At 32.1% G+C, this 15021-nt stretch overlaps 1 protein-coding gene across 1 annotated transcript in view; it reads right to left on the bottom strand.

The window, feature by feature from the left end:
• LOC128995331 (phosphatase and actin regulator 4-A-like) overlaps positions 1 to 15021 on the bottom strand; it is a 172794-nt gene that overhangs the window by 16287 nt on the left and 141486 nt on the right. The gene's annotated exons all lie outside the window — the stretch shown is intronic.

Below are 15021 nucleotides of genomic sequence, written 5' to 3'. Positions count from 1 at the left end.
TACAGACAATCTTCGCCTGCTCGCTTCAACATTACACTATGAACACCACGAATCACAAGGCTTTATGAGCATATACCACCTTTTTGTATGCAGCATTTTCACCACAAATTGTATCTTTAAGAATGTCGACTATTACACAATTTGAATTATTGTTGGGTCAGTCTTGAGTAGAATCACAGATTAAAGAGTAGGATCTATTCTTTAATCCGTAGTAGAATCCAATAAATATCAGTTTTTTTTTATATAAAAAAAGAAAATTTAAAACATGTTTGGGTTAAAACACATTAAGGTCTAATGGAATAGTAATACAGGGTGATTACCAAGAAACGCATGTTTTTCAAATAACGAGCATTCAGGCAATTCAGAGCAACAAATATATTTATGAGTGGAAAAACAGTGTACACAATATGCAATTTCAGAATAAAATTACTTACAATTTAGTGTTTAAAAATGACATATCTAAGGTGGTCCTTCTGTTTGGATACAGTACTGAAGGCGTTCCTTAAAATTTGCTATGCATTTTGCTAAGGAGTGGCGTTGATTTCCTGGCGAATAGCTCCTTTAAGTTCCTGTATTGTTTGTGGTTTGTTTATGTAAACTCTAGATTAAAAAAAAACCCCATAGAAAGAAACCTGGAATCGTAAGATCCGGTGAGCTAGAAGGCCAAGTGACATCACCAAAACGTGTGATAACTCTTGTAGGGAATGTTCGATGAAGGAATTCCATACCAAACAGAAGGCAAACAGGGATCTTAGAGATGTAATTTTTATACATTAAATTGTAAGTTTTGTTCTGAAATTGCATATTGTGTACACGGTTTTTCCACTCATAAATATTATTTTCTGCTGCGTTTCTTTACATGCGTTTCTCGGTAATCACCCTATAAATCAAATATGAAGGTGTACTTTTACTTTGTTATATAAATTCAGTTAACCTCATGCAGGTGAAACAGACTTCTGTACCATATAGTTAAACCCATGTTAAACAAAAGATCTTACCTCAACATTACGAATCTCAATACTGTAAGGAATTATTTAATATCTTTAACGAATATATTGTTTAACGACTTATCAGATTCGTTAATAAGGTACTTTTGTATCTACGAATAAGACACCGAGTGAACAATATTACTAAAAGGATTTATGAGGTCAGAATTAGTCTTTTGTTTGATTACAGTATATTCAAAACAATTAAAATATTGGCATACAGTAAGTGCAATCAGAATAGATGTATAATCAATCACCATCAGACCAATCCCCTTTTTAGCGAATTTCCCTATAGGGAAGTAGCTATTACCGTAGGTCTCATGGTAAGACCTAAGCCCGGGACCGATTTACTTTTTCATTTTGATGTCCCCAGAGGCCAAAAACAACATTCGTTCAAATTTTTATATATCTATATATAGAGATATATATATATATATATATATTACTAAGCAAATCAAAATACCACAGTACCCTAAAAACATTTTATTTTATATTACTTACATGTTTCGGACATTAATGCCATGATCACAGTATAGTATATAACCTATTAGTTTCTTTTATTTACAAACATTATTAGATATTTCTTATTAAAGAACAGGTGATAATTTTTATGTTAAGGGAAGGAGGTGTTTTCTTTAAGATGTATAATTTCATTGAATATTACGTTTTGATTTTGAATTTGTGTCAAGTTTAGTAAATTTTCTTTGTCATTAATATGATGAGTATAAATATAAAAGTCTTCTTTTGTATTCATTTTTTCACCTTTATTTTCAACATCCAGAATGTGCATATTTTTAATCATTTCTGAGTATGTATGGTCGGTCTGAAGTATATGTTCGGCGTATGAGGATTTTTGTGTTGTCATATTGTTTGATCTGATTGCCTGTATATGCTCTTTGTACCTGACTTCGAATGTTCGACCTGTTTGACCAATATAGTATTTTTCACAGTTGTTACATGATAATTTGTAAATTCCTGATTTCTTATATAAATTTGGTGGGTTGGGTCTCGGATTTGTTCTTTTTTGAATGATGTTAAAAGCGTTATTCCTTGTTTTATAACTTAGTTTAAATTTTGAGTTCGGTAATGTCTTTCTTAAGGTTTTGTTTAAGGATGAGCTGAATGGAATACATATAAATTCTTTCTTTATGTTTTCTTGTTCTTCTACTTTCATTCTTTTTGTTTTTCATTTTTTATTAATTTTTCAATCATTTTTTCTTTGTATCCGTTTGTTTCTGCAATTCTTTTTATAGTTTTCTTTTCTATTTCAAAGTTGTCTTTAGACATTGGTATGTTAAGTAGTCTAAATACCATTGATTTGAATGTAGAAATTTTGTGTTGCCAAGGATGGTTTGACTCAAATGGAATGATTAGGTCAGTTTGGGTAGGTTTCCTATATATATTGAAATTATGTCGATCGTTTTCTTTAGTAATTGTTATGTCTAAGAAATGTATCTTCTTTTCTTGTGTCTCCATCGTAAATTTAATTGTTGGGGAGATAGAATTAAGTATTTCAAAAAATCTTGATATGAGTCTTTATTGCCGTTGTATAAGCATAATATATCATCGACATATCTATACCAATAGATTATATCTTTTTTAAATGGATTTTCGTCGTTTATGATTTTTATCGTTTATGAAAAATCATAAACGACGAAAATAGAACAAGAAAACATAAAGAAAGAATTTATATGTATTCCATTCAGCTCATCCTTAAACAAAACCTTAAGAAAGACATTACCGAACTCAAAATGTAAACTAAGTTATAAAACAAGGAATAACGCTTTTAACATCATTCAAAAAAGAACAAATCCGAGACCCAACCCACCAAATTTATATAAGAAATCAGGAATTTACAAATTATCATGTAACAACTGTGAAAAATATTATATTGGTCAAACAGGTCGAACATTTGAAGTCAGATACAAAGAGCATATACAGGCAATCAGATCAAACAATATGACAACACAAAAATCCTCATACGCCGAACATATACTTCAGACCGACCATACATACTCAGAAATGATTAAAAATATGCACATTCTGGATGTTGAAAATAAAGGAGAAAAAATGAATACAAAAGAAGACTTTTATATTTATACTCATCATATTAATGACAAAGAAAATTTACTAAACTTGACACAAATTCAAAATCAAAACGTAATATTCAATGAAATTGTACATCTTAAAGAAAACACCTCCTTCCCTTAACATAAAAATTATCACCTGTTCTTTAATAAGAAATATCTAATAATGTTTGTAAATAAAAGAAACTAATAGGTTATATACTATACTGTGATCATGGCATTAATGTCCGAAACATGTAAGTAATATAACATAAAATGTTTTTAGGGTACTGTGGTATTTTGATTTGCTTAGTAACATTTAAAGTAGCCCTCATTGATGTTTACAATAACAAAATATATATATATATATATATATATATATATATATATATATATATATATATATATATATATATATATGTGTGTGTCCATCCGCACGATAACTTGAGTAATTTTTGTCCGATTTTGATAAAATTTGGTTTGAAGGTGTAAGGCGGGATAAACTTGAATGAGTTCGCGAACCAGCATGATCGGACTATGGAAACGGGGGTTTATGGGGGGTTTTATGGGGTAAAAATAGGTTTTTCCCATTTTTGACCCTAAAAACACAAAATTTCACAATTTATTTTTAAACCATTTTGTAGAGCTTAAAAAACAAATAATTTAGTATATTGAAGCGTTATTATGCGCCTAAATGTTACGGAGAAAATTCAAAAAAAAATTAATTTTAAAATTCCCTTGTTATTCTTATGGAGAATAAGTCAACTGTTGTAGTTTGCTTGTTTATGAACATATTTTGATCAAATACATTAATTTCTTACTAAACCACAGTACCTTTAATTATTTTGCATAAAAAAAACTTTTTACCCTCCCTGTTGCAGCAAACCTAAGTACTCATTAAACTAATTCTGTTAAAATAGGGAATAAATGTGATATTTTTAAGGAGACATTTTAGTTTAAATCCAATCAGGCAGATGGAAATTCGCTAAGTCTGCAGGTTTGCTGTGGCGAGGGTATTTCTATCATATATTCAATTTCATTCAATGTTTTAATACGTTTTCCTCCCGTAAATGATGGATTACAAGACCGATATTCTCATACATTCATATGCTCAAAATGGATGACGATGTCTATTGGATGGACCATATTTGAAAATATCTAAAAGTTAAAGTGATGTAGAACTCACAAGGCCTGATTTACTGCTTTCGCTATTGTCAAACAATCAAACTAGCTTGGCTTTAATAAAGTGCCAAGTTGGGAGGAGAGGACGGAAGTTGGCCGTTCAATGTGCAATGTTCAGTATTCCCAGTTCAATGGCGGGCGGGGCCGGCGCCTGTAAATTATTCTCCACACATTATTCAACCTTTGCCTCAAAACGTCGACCTGAATTGAGGCAGTCACATTTTTACAGTAGATTTTAAGCGTAATAACTAATTTTCCATTCAACATATCGAATGTAACTATTTTCTATGGTCATTATTGCAAAAATGTATGCTAAAATATTTTTAATCCTACCTACGGTATTTTTTTCTTAACATTGGGTCTTTTTCAAAAGATGGTCGCCACTATTTTATACTGCGGACACCCCGCAGTTTAAGTTAGGTGATTGTTGAGTTTTTGTGATTATTTCTGTTCAGAAAATAAAAAAAACTTCCATTAATTTAAAAAAGAATTCATTGAAAAGTCATGACTGAGAGAGTTCAGCTTTATATCTATAGTACCGGTAGCTTTTAATGCATTTGTTATTTTTGTGTAATCCTCAATCTGAATGTCATGTCCGTCCAGGATTATTCTAACAACGGTTACGATATTTTAGTGATCTCTAAGAGTGTAATTTGAATATGCACAAATTTTGCGAACCACTAAAATTTCGTGTAATCAAGAAGGATGATCTGAAAATAAGAGGTAATAATTTATATAAGAGGAAATCTCAAGTTACTAAAAGTTAAATAAAGAACTAAATCAATTTAGAAGGTCTTTTTCATCGTTTCTAAATTATTTTAAGTTTGACTAAACAAAAATCAGCAACATGAATTTTAACTTACTTAAACTGAATAAAAATAGGCCTTCATTAAAATGACTTAAAATGTAAATATGAATGTACTAAAGTATCGAAACTAAATTGAGAGAATTAAAGTACCTAAGTAATTGAACTGCCGTAGAAGTATGACTCCTCATTGAATTAGTATAACGGTAACGTCAATGTAAAGTCTGGCACAATTATTCATTGGTGTCTACTCAACAGAATACGCAGGTCTGCTGCAGCAGGGGAGTCAGCACCTCATAATTCTGCTGGAACCGCGTGGTGTGGTGCAATGGTGCAGAAGGGTGGCAGACACTGGTGCAAATTATAGTCGTCATTTATCATAAATGAGAATATCGGGAACAGGTCGTGAATAATCGGTTTAAGCTTTGGTTGGGTTCTATACATTTACCTCCTCTAAACTAGTTTAGTGCACAGTATTTGATAAAACTTTTTATGGCAAAAAATTGTACTGATGGGAAATTAGACGCACTTTTAAGAATATTGAATCAGCTTATTCAAGATTTAAAACAAGAACTTTTATGATGCAAATTGTTATCATTGCTAGATTACAAGTGGAGTTACTTTTAAGAAATTACGTAAAATATTGAAGATGACAATTATTAAAATCAAACATCAGTGTTATATGACTTATGACGATTTAGTGTTAAAATATTAATAAATAAGTTTACTTGCACTGACAGACTTGTAGCTTTATGACCGATTGTTCAATCAAAATCAATCACGTTTAATTAATTGAATGATCATCACATTGGCATAAGATTGTGTCGGCATTACGGCAGTCATTTAGTTTTCAATTGTTCCAAGGCAAATCTGTATATTTGTATTTACTTGATTTTATTTGATTGTTGAGGGCAGTTAGTTTTATTCGGGTAACATGATCAAAATTGTTTGATAAGTTAATAATTGTAATTGAGAAAGAGAATTATTACTTGTATTTGAGAATATATCAAATGTAAATAAGATTAGTCAGCTGAATATGATAAAACAACTAAGATAAGTAGTAGAGATTTGTCAACTGTATTTGAGAAAGTATTAGGCCTATATATAATTGTGAATTCGTTAATTTAATTTCAGAATGAGAGTTTTTAATTTGAGATTATGGTAAAAAATCTGCTGAATATTTATTTTTCATTATCAAATACAAGTTCTTCCTACTTAATAACCAATACATAAACAATGTATTCTAACAATTTCTCAAATAGAAATCACTGCTCTTAAATTTATTTGATACCTTTTCAAAAACAACTGACTGTTCTCAACTTAATGTTTTCAAAAATATGTTTGACTAATTTCAAATTCAAATTTATACTGTAATTATATATTAAAAAATTATAGCATCTTTAATGTCATATCAACATATTACAGTAACAAAAACTAAGAAATTAAATACCGTAGACTGTTTCACACTTTGTGAGTGGATAATTTAACTATGATCTTTTTTTAATAAATAGAATTGCTATAGCTGGTCCACATATTATGTGGGATGTCCACTTCTGTTTCCGAAAATCAATGGTGGTACGCGAAACACTGAAGTTAAGTGGTACGTCATAAAAAGGTTGGGAAACACTGGTACAATGTATATTTTTTACATTAGGCCGAGTCACAGGATGAAGCTTGCCCAACACGTATATGGGTCACAAGCCAATAGAGGTAAAAGTTTTGAGTTGTGGCCCTCAGAATCGATACGAATTGGTTTCTGACTTGGGAAGGATTGCTTAGAGTAGGTTTATGTTCGGCCTTGTTTGACGCTTCTAAATGGAAGTCGAGTTCACTTACTTAAATTAAAGCTGGGCACGTGTTTAAATAATTTTATTTGTGGTGCAAAAACATTACCTATTGTTTAAAGTTAAGATATTACAAAAAAATAAATATCATCCATCTCTACAACATTATAAAAAAAATTCTTTTCAAGTGTAGAATTTACTTATACGTGTTATCAAATAAAAGCTCTTGATCATTAGATAGGCTTAAAGTGGGTTACAACTTACAAGACTGATCGAAGGGACAACTGTTCAGGAGTTTATGACATTACCTAACTAAAAATTAGTAATTTTACTTTAAAATATTTGAAAAAAAACCTTATCAAATAGTGTTATATACAGGGTGAGTTTTAATTGTCCCCCCCCCCAACTTTTTTCTACATTTTTTCAAATATCAATCCCAGACCACTTCCAAACATTGTTGGGTAGTAAGTACTTCATTTTTACAAGGTGGTCATTTCCGGCCGCCATCTTGGATCCGCCATATTGGATGCAAAATTTTTTTTTCAAATGTAAAGGTGGGGTTGTGACCCATTATTTCGAACTAGATTTTTACCCTGATTACAATGCCGCAAACTGTTTTTAAAAATCTTGATTCATTCTAAAGTTATAAGGGCTTTTTAAAACTTTATTTTTGGCCCATTTTAACATTGCGCATTTACAAACTAAGACCATAATCTCAAAATAGTGCCAGATAAAGATAAGTATACACTACCAGTAATTGTCAACCTATTTTCACTTGGTTATGACTGATGTATTTTTTCGGCCGCCATCTTGGATCCGCCATTTTGAAATGTGATAAATTATTTTAAATATGAAGGGGGTGTTGTGACCCATCATATTGAACTACTTTTTTAAGCTAAACTCAATGCCGCAATCCGTTTTTTGTTATCAAGTTTTATTTATGAAATATTGAAATTTTTTTTTAAATGTCAAAATTTAAAAATCAAAAAATGAAAATGAAAAACGGATGATGGAATTAAGTTCAGCTCAAAAAAGTAGTTCAAAATGATGGGTCACAACACCCCCTTCATATTTAAAATAATTTATCACATTTCAAAATGGCGGATCCAAGATGGCGGCCGAAAAAATACATCAGTCATAACCAAGTGAAAATAGGTTGACAATTACTGGTAGTGTATACTTATCTTTATCTGGCACTATTTTGAGATTATGGTCTTAGTTTGTAAATGCGCAATGTTAAAATGGGCCAAAAATAAAGTTTTAAAAAGCCCTCATAACTTTAGAATGAATCAAGATTTTTAAAAACAGTTTGCGGCATTGTAATCAGGGTAAAAATCTAGTTCGAAATAATGGGCCACAACCCCACCTTTACATTTGAAAAAAAATTTGCATCCAAAATGGCGGATCCAAGATGGCGGCCGGAAATGATCACCTTGTCAAAATGAAGTACTTACTACCCAACAATGTTTGGAAGTGGTCTGGGATTGATATTTGAAAAAATGTAGAAAAAAGTTGGGGGGGGGGGACAATTAAAACTCACCCTGTATGTAAAAGGCATTCTACTCAACGATACAAAGTAACGCAATGCACTATAATGTTGATGAATACCTCAATTTGAAGCATGAAGTGTAGGCCCTAGTCCCCTACTGGCGTACTCGTAGAATGAAATAACTAGATATAAAAATACATACATATTTGAGTGAGTTGGTTTCGTTATGAACGTTATACGCGCGAATGTTGTATATTCTGTAAAGTAGACTTGAACATATGAAAGGCAAAGAGCATTCAATCAACGCTACAAACAAGCACATCAGACTCAAAGTAAAAAGATGTAAACAAGCCATGCAATCCTGGTGAATATCTTACTTTGAACTGTTCATTGTTACGTTTACACAGCTCATCATTGTTTGATTCACATTTTTCCATATTTTGAATACGTGTGTTTTTGCAATGTTTTTAAAAGTAATAGTTACTTTTATTAATATTTTCAGATCATGCTTTCGAAAAGCTTTGGTTCATTCTTTGTGTACTAACCTTGAGGTCAAAACATAATCTTTGATCTTTAAGTTAGGTGCCGTACAGACGAAATCAGAAAATAAACAAATCTTATAGTGTATTAAAAGAATGGATGGATTTTAGATTGATAGTTTCTAGGTCTAAAATTATGTAATGCTTACGGATTATATGTTTTAGACGTAAAACATCGAAAATGTTTGAATCATTGTTCGTGTATTTTACAGTCATCTTTGAGTGTATTTTATTTTTTTCAGGATTAGATTTAGTGTAATAAATAGTTAATTTTTATAATTTTTTACTGTCAAACCTTACTCGTCAATATTTATTCCAGAAACTGATGAGCCTATCCCCCGAGTAATAATGAAGTAAGCGTTCAGCAGCTATGACCAACGATGTAAAGAACTACGACCTATGTCATGTAAATAAAATGTAACAGAAATAAATTGGATATAAAAGTTACTGTAAAACTGTTTCGATACATTAACTCCAATAGAGCCAAAAACTAAATTTATGTACGAGTTTGATGTTAATAGATTAAAACCTTAGATTACTTCTCAGTAGAAAATACGCTAAAATTTAAATAAATAAACAACCAGACACAAAAATAGAGTTGAAATCTCACATGTTATAACTCTTTAATTTGGTATTAACGTAAAAGCATGTAGCTTACTATGGTTGGTATATTAAGTTATTACTCTATAGTATGATAATGTAAGAAGTCTTTTTTTTTCATTGTTCGGTCATAGATCTATTGTTTAGATGTGATAGCATGATCAAGGTGTTGTATAGTATAGCCATGCTTGGTTATGGTAACACCATACTTAGCCATGAGAAGCTCATTAAAAATAACAAAACCGCTAAACTGGGGCTAAAGCTCGTAAACGCAGCTTAACGACTCTGGCTTTATGAATTCCCGCTGCATGTAACATAATCATCTAGATAAATGATTGAAGCAACATGATAATCATGGTTGAAAGTATTGATTGTAAGTATAGACTATGGATATTAGCTACAGTATTATAATGGACTTGTTGTTACAAGGGTTATCTTTTGGTAGGCCTAAGTCATTGTTGCCTAAGACTATAGATACAAACTACTGTATTAAAACTAAGGTTTTATATGAGTTTAGTAATTTATCGTTAAATGCAAGACTGTAAACTTGATTTAAAGATTAATGTAGTCATTTTACGAGTAGTACCTCTTTTAAAGAGTGAACTGGTAAACTGTTGAATTCAAATGTGAAACTGGCCAGTTAGATTTTCGAGCGAGCTTGATGCTGAACCGAGATGTCAGTTGACCAACTACTGAATTATGCGAGAAACCTAACAAAACTATTGACATTAGATAGTAACAATACCACAGTTTAGATAGTTTCCTCACTCAAATGCAACATCGGCAATGACATAAAACATAGCACATACCTCTAGATATATTATCTTAGCCTATCTGCTCCAAGTAGTATTTATTTCATTATCTTGTTGATTGCTGTCATATGCGATTTTAAACAAAAAGTATACCGATTGTCTTCAAGACTGTAAAAATAACCGTTTGCTTGTTACTTACACTTTAATAAACAATGTAATTGTTAAGCTTATTGTAACACTGTAACGCAACGTGCATTTCGAGCAAGAAGTATGCAAATGGTCTTCAAAATTTCTTCAACATTGCAAAAAAGACCATTGACAGATTTTAGATTTTTTTTAATAACACTACTGCATACAATACTTCGGAATGCATAGAAATAGTCAGTCAATACTGTAGCAGCACTTATCAATGCCGACGATATTTTTATCTATATTAAGAAACACATTTTAGCTCGTGGTGAACATTTGATGAATCTATTAAATTTCTTTGATCATACACAAATACGTTCTTTAAGTACTATCAATTAATTACTAATAAGTGATCGATTACCATATCTATAAAAATAAAAATAAAACTGCAATAAGTTTAACTTATTATCAACCTGTTTATCTTAAAGGGGATAATCAAACTATTCTAACAATCAATAAACATTAACTTGACTAAGGTACAAAGCGAGGTTCCAGTATTGTTTTTGAAGAAGGGTCTATCGTAGAGAATAGCTACAAACGGTGGGATCGGATCGGTGAATCTCATTCACTGTAACAATAACTATTATTCAACGCCCGTTTTGTTCTTGATGACCCTTTCAATTCAAATCGGAACATTGAAAGTCCATTTCGTTGCACACATTTACGGGACTCTAATACTCGATATTCTCCATGGTAAAACCGGTATAAATACGATATTGGTGATATAGATTGGTTATTTGGTGCTCTAAATCGTATACACTGGATATTAAAGGTTGTTTATGAATAGTAGTACTGATTGTATTTCAACGACGACGACATTTCCGTGTATACTATAATTTGTGATTTACGTCGAACCTAAATATTTCAGAATAGCTTTCTTTTTTCAAGTTAAAAACTGACAAATGGGACACTTTGTTTTAAACTTTAGAGCGAGGGGAGTCTTCTTCAATAGTAGGCCCGCTATAGAATCACAGCCCCCTCTCTTCGTCTCCCTCTCGTATTCTCATCTAAGATTACCACATGCATAATACACGCTCCATCATCCTCGGGTTTATTATTCATTAACTTTCAGATTTTTCATTTGACTCATGAGGCTGCTTACGGTTTACAATACAGTAGCTCTATTTTAAACGAACTTGACAGAAGCACAGTTGCGATTAAAATTATTGACGGGGCGAAACTACGGGATGCTCTGCGATTAGTTATTAACTCTAGTTATAACTTAATAACTTAATGAAGAAGGGTGAGTAAATGTATATTTTACTGTCCAAATACCATGGAGAATTTTAAATCATACAATGTCATTGGACAATGATTTCTAAAGAAATCACTATAAGTAAAACTTAATATAAGTTCTAGTACGACTGTATTTTAACAACAACCAACTTTACGAGAGTATAATATGTAACGCAATAGCACCCTTATAAGCAGATCCACAGATCTCAACATAATCTAGTTATTAGTGAATTATTAGTATTACTTATTAGTGTTATTATCCGTGAAATCTAGACAGCTTTTAAACATTTTATCAGACAATAGTTGAACATATAAAAAGATGTATGTACTGGTAATATGTCAGAATTTAAGTGCAATGCTTGTAGTGGATAGATGGAGTAGATAACTGCATGAGGTTTGAGTAGTTTGTGACGGAGTAAAAACATACGTAACTGGTTATTATAAACAATCCTGTAGGCGATATTTGCTATTACTCTGGTTTAAAGAATCGCAATTTCAAACTTATAAACAATTATTGTATAGACATTTTGCACATTCTTTGCAGTCCAGTGGTATATTTCGCAATAGACAATGTCGTAAAAGCCACCGACTTGTAGTTAAACCTGTCTAATAAACAAACATAATTACAGCAAACAAGACGAGGTAATGGAAAACCGAGCAAGCGTAACAACAACCAATCGGCCAATAGTGAGCTGAGTCGGGAGTCAATTTACAATTTGGAACGCTGGACAATCCCTCATTGGCACTGAGCACTGGACAGTTGCAGGATGTAGGAACGCAGTTACAAATTATTTCACAACTGAACACTAATCCTGAATTGATTAAGTTTCTTGGGCGTGTGAAAAAGCACAATTTTACAAATTGGTGCACCTGCTCGACAAACGTTGGACCCCTTTAACAAACAGAAACGTAAAATGTTGAAATGGTCCTTACTTTCTTTTTTTAACGTACTATATTTGTTTAATATGCCTCACAGAAGGCCTAGACTTTAAACAATGAATTACGTTCATTTGGCACAGTTAAACAACAAATATTATTTTCTTATAGGTGGTACAGATGTTCAAACATATAGTTAAGTATTTAAATGATTATCTAAGCCTATCTTCGTGCATCGGCCGTGCCAGGGACACAGAACTAGACCGTGGACGATGAACTGACTGAGGATATACTGTAATTGCATTGCACTGTATCAGGTACAAAGGGGAGATTACATACTCGAGCTTAAAAATAATTGGATATATCTGCATATTTCAACCGACTTGGTGGCTACATTCGTTCAGCGATATGGCAACGGGTATTAATTTTACAACGTCTATTTTACGTTGTTTCACTATGTTCAGCCTAAATTACATTGAAATGTTGAGCATGAAACAACTGATACATCAAAATGGTTTTGAACAATTATTAAATATGTAATATAACGATTTACTGGGAAACTATTAGAAAGTAATCTGTGGTTTAAATAACTGATAATCGCCTTTGTATGAAAGCCGAAGTGTGTAATTTTGGCGGGTACACAGACTGAGTGGTACTGGCGGGTACACAGTAGGCCAAGGACGGAGCCCTGAGGTACGCCTTCCTACTGGGGTCGACGTTCGACATCATTCATTCATCTAGCAACCTTCACCACTGACTCTTGAAACTCTGATATTTATATTACAAAAGTAATAAATTAAATTTATTTGTCTAACTTTCAACATTTTGAAGACGCTTATTCAAATGTTTGCAAGGGTGTTACATAACATGCGATGGGTAGTAGTTCCCTCAGTTGTGCTCGATCATAGAGTTTTTGGTAGTTCCAAATAACTCTAGGCATTTGATTTATTTTACAGATTTGTTCATTTGTTTTTTGCTTCTTTTTGTCAGTAATTAACAGTAGGCAGACCAGATCTTGTGAATAAGCTCATGGTTTTGGTGTTTAACATAGTAACCTATGGAAATACGGAAGTACGATACTGTTTTTTTTCCTTTTACTAATTCAATAGTTTATATGTTCTTCCAAATCCCTCTACCATTAGTCCTTTGTAAAACAAATCACATATCAAGAATGTTTACTGAACAAGGCTTATTTGATCGCTGGTCGACGCCTAAACATATAACACACGTAACATAAAATAGTTGCTAAACCAACGGACCATAAATTAGCGTTGCGAACAGCAATGAAGCTAAAAGGCGCGACAAACTGAACATTATCACGGCAACATGAGTGGTCTAATAATACCCCGTCACTGCCACATTAATAGCGGCGCTATTCTGGTATGTTATCAATACCGTCAATATGAACAGTGGCGGTCCGACAAGATAAGTGGGGCAAGGTCAGCTCATCTCCCGCTTCATAAACGCAATTACTTGTCTACCGCTTCTAAATCGTAGCATAGATAAAAGCGCTCTATTTTTAATGAAACAAACAATTTTTCCAAATTATTTTGGTAACAATTTTAATACCGCGTTTACACTATGCAACTTGTTTTTATAAACGTTTGATGTACATGTTTAGTTAAACATTTGTTTTACCAAACCTGACCTTGTGTTTATACAACAATTTTTTGCAAGTTGTATGCGCCAAAAAGAATGATCAAACATGTATAACAGGAGTTAGCTCAAAGAACTTCAGTCACATATTACAATCGTTTGTACAATATGCGAACTGATATAGGCTAGACCATATAGGATGACCGTTGTTTGATAAACAAGTTGGGAGTTTCTTGTGGATGTTAAACATGTTGTAAAACAAAACATTATAAAACAAAAATTTCCTTTGACCTTTCCGATAAGAGTCGGAAACACATGTTGTAAAACACGATTTCTTGTTGTACAACACGTTTTTGTACAACTTGTTTAATATTTTTCATTGTATTTTTAAACATGTTTGAACCAATTGCTATAATTGGTTGTACAACAGAAGTTTATGAACCAAGTTCATGGTGTAAACGAGGCTTGCTGTGGAAGGTTTCAAATTGCACTAAGAAAGGGGAACGGTCCTCTTAAAACTCAAAATTTACCAATTAAGTTCACCGAGTTTTTAATTAACAATGTAAGCGAGTGAAAGGAGGTAAATCACATGCGTAAAATGGGGTGTTAACTCACCAAGTAACTTATTGCACTATTTTACTCGTTTATTTAAACTACAAAACTGGTTTTTAGCACACTATTACACCCGTGGTATCATGTGCAGAGTTTTAGAATTTAAGAGCAGGAAGAATGTGTGCCGAATAATTCGTCAAGATGAGTAAGAGTTGTATTTTAAATAACTTAACAGACTTCAAAACAACTATTACGGTTCAAAACTATTATAAATATGACGGTTTATTCAGTGAGTGGTCCGAGTGACCAAATAAACCCATACGCTCACAACCAACCCTAATATTCAATAATAAGTATTTTACAACAAAA

This window comes from Macrosteles quadrilineatus, unplaced genomic scaffold (genome assembly GCF_028750875.1).
Source record: "Macrosteles quadrilineatus isolate MER2022 unplaced genomic scaffold, UCM_ALF_1.0 Scaffold_1__1_contigs__length_201487025, whole genome shotgun sequence".
Classification (NCBI taxonomy): domain Eukaryota; kingdom Metazoa; phylum Arthropoda; class Insecta; order Hemiptera; family Cicadellidae; genus Macrosteles; species Macrosteles quadrilineatus.
The sequence above is the reverse complement of the archived record's forward strand: the minus strand, read 5'-3'. Positions and strand labels throughout refer to the sequence as shown.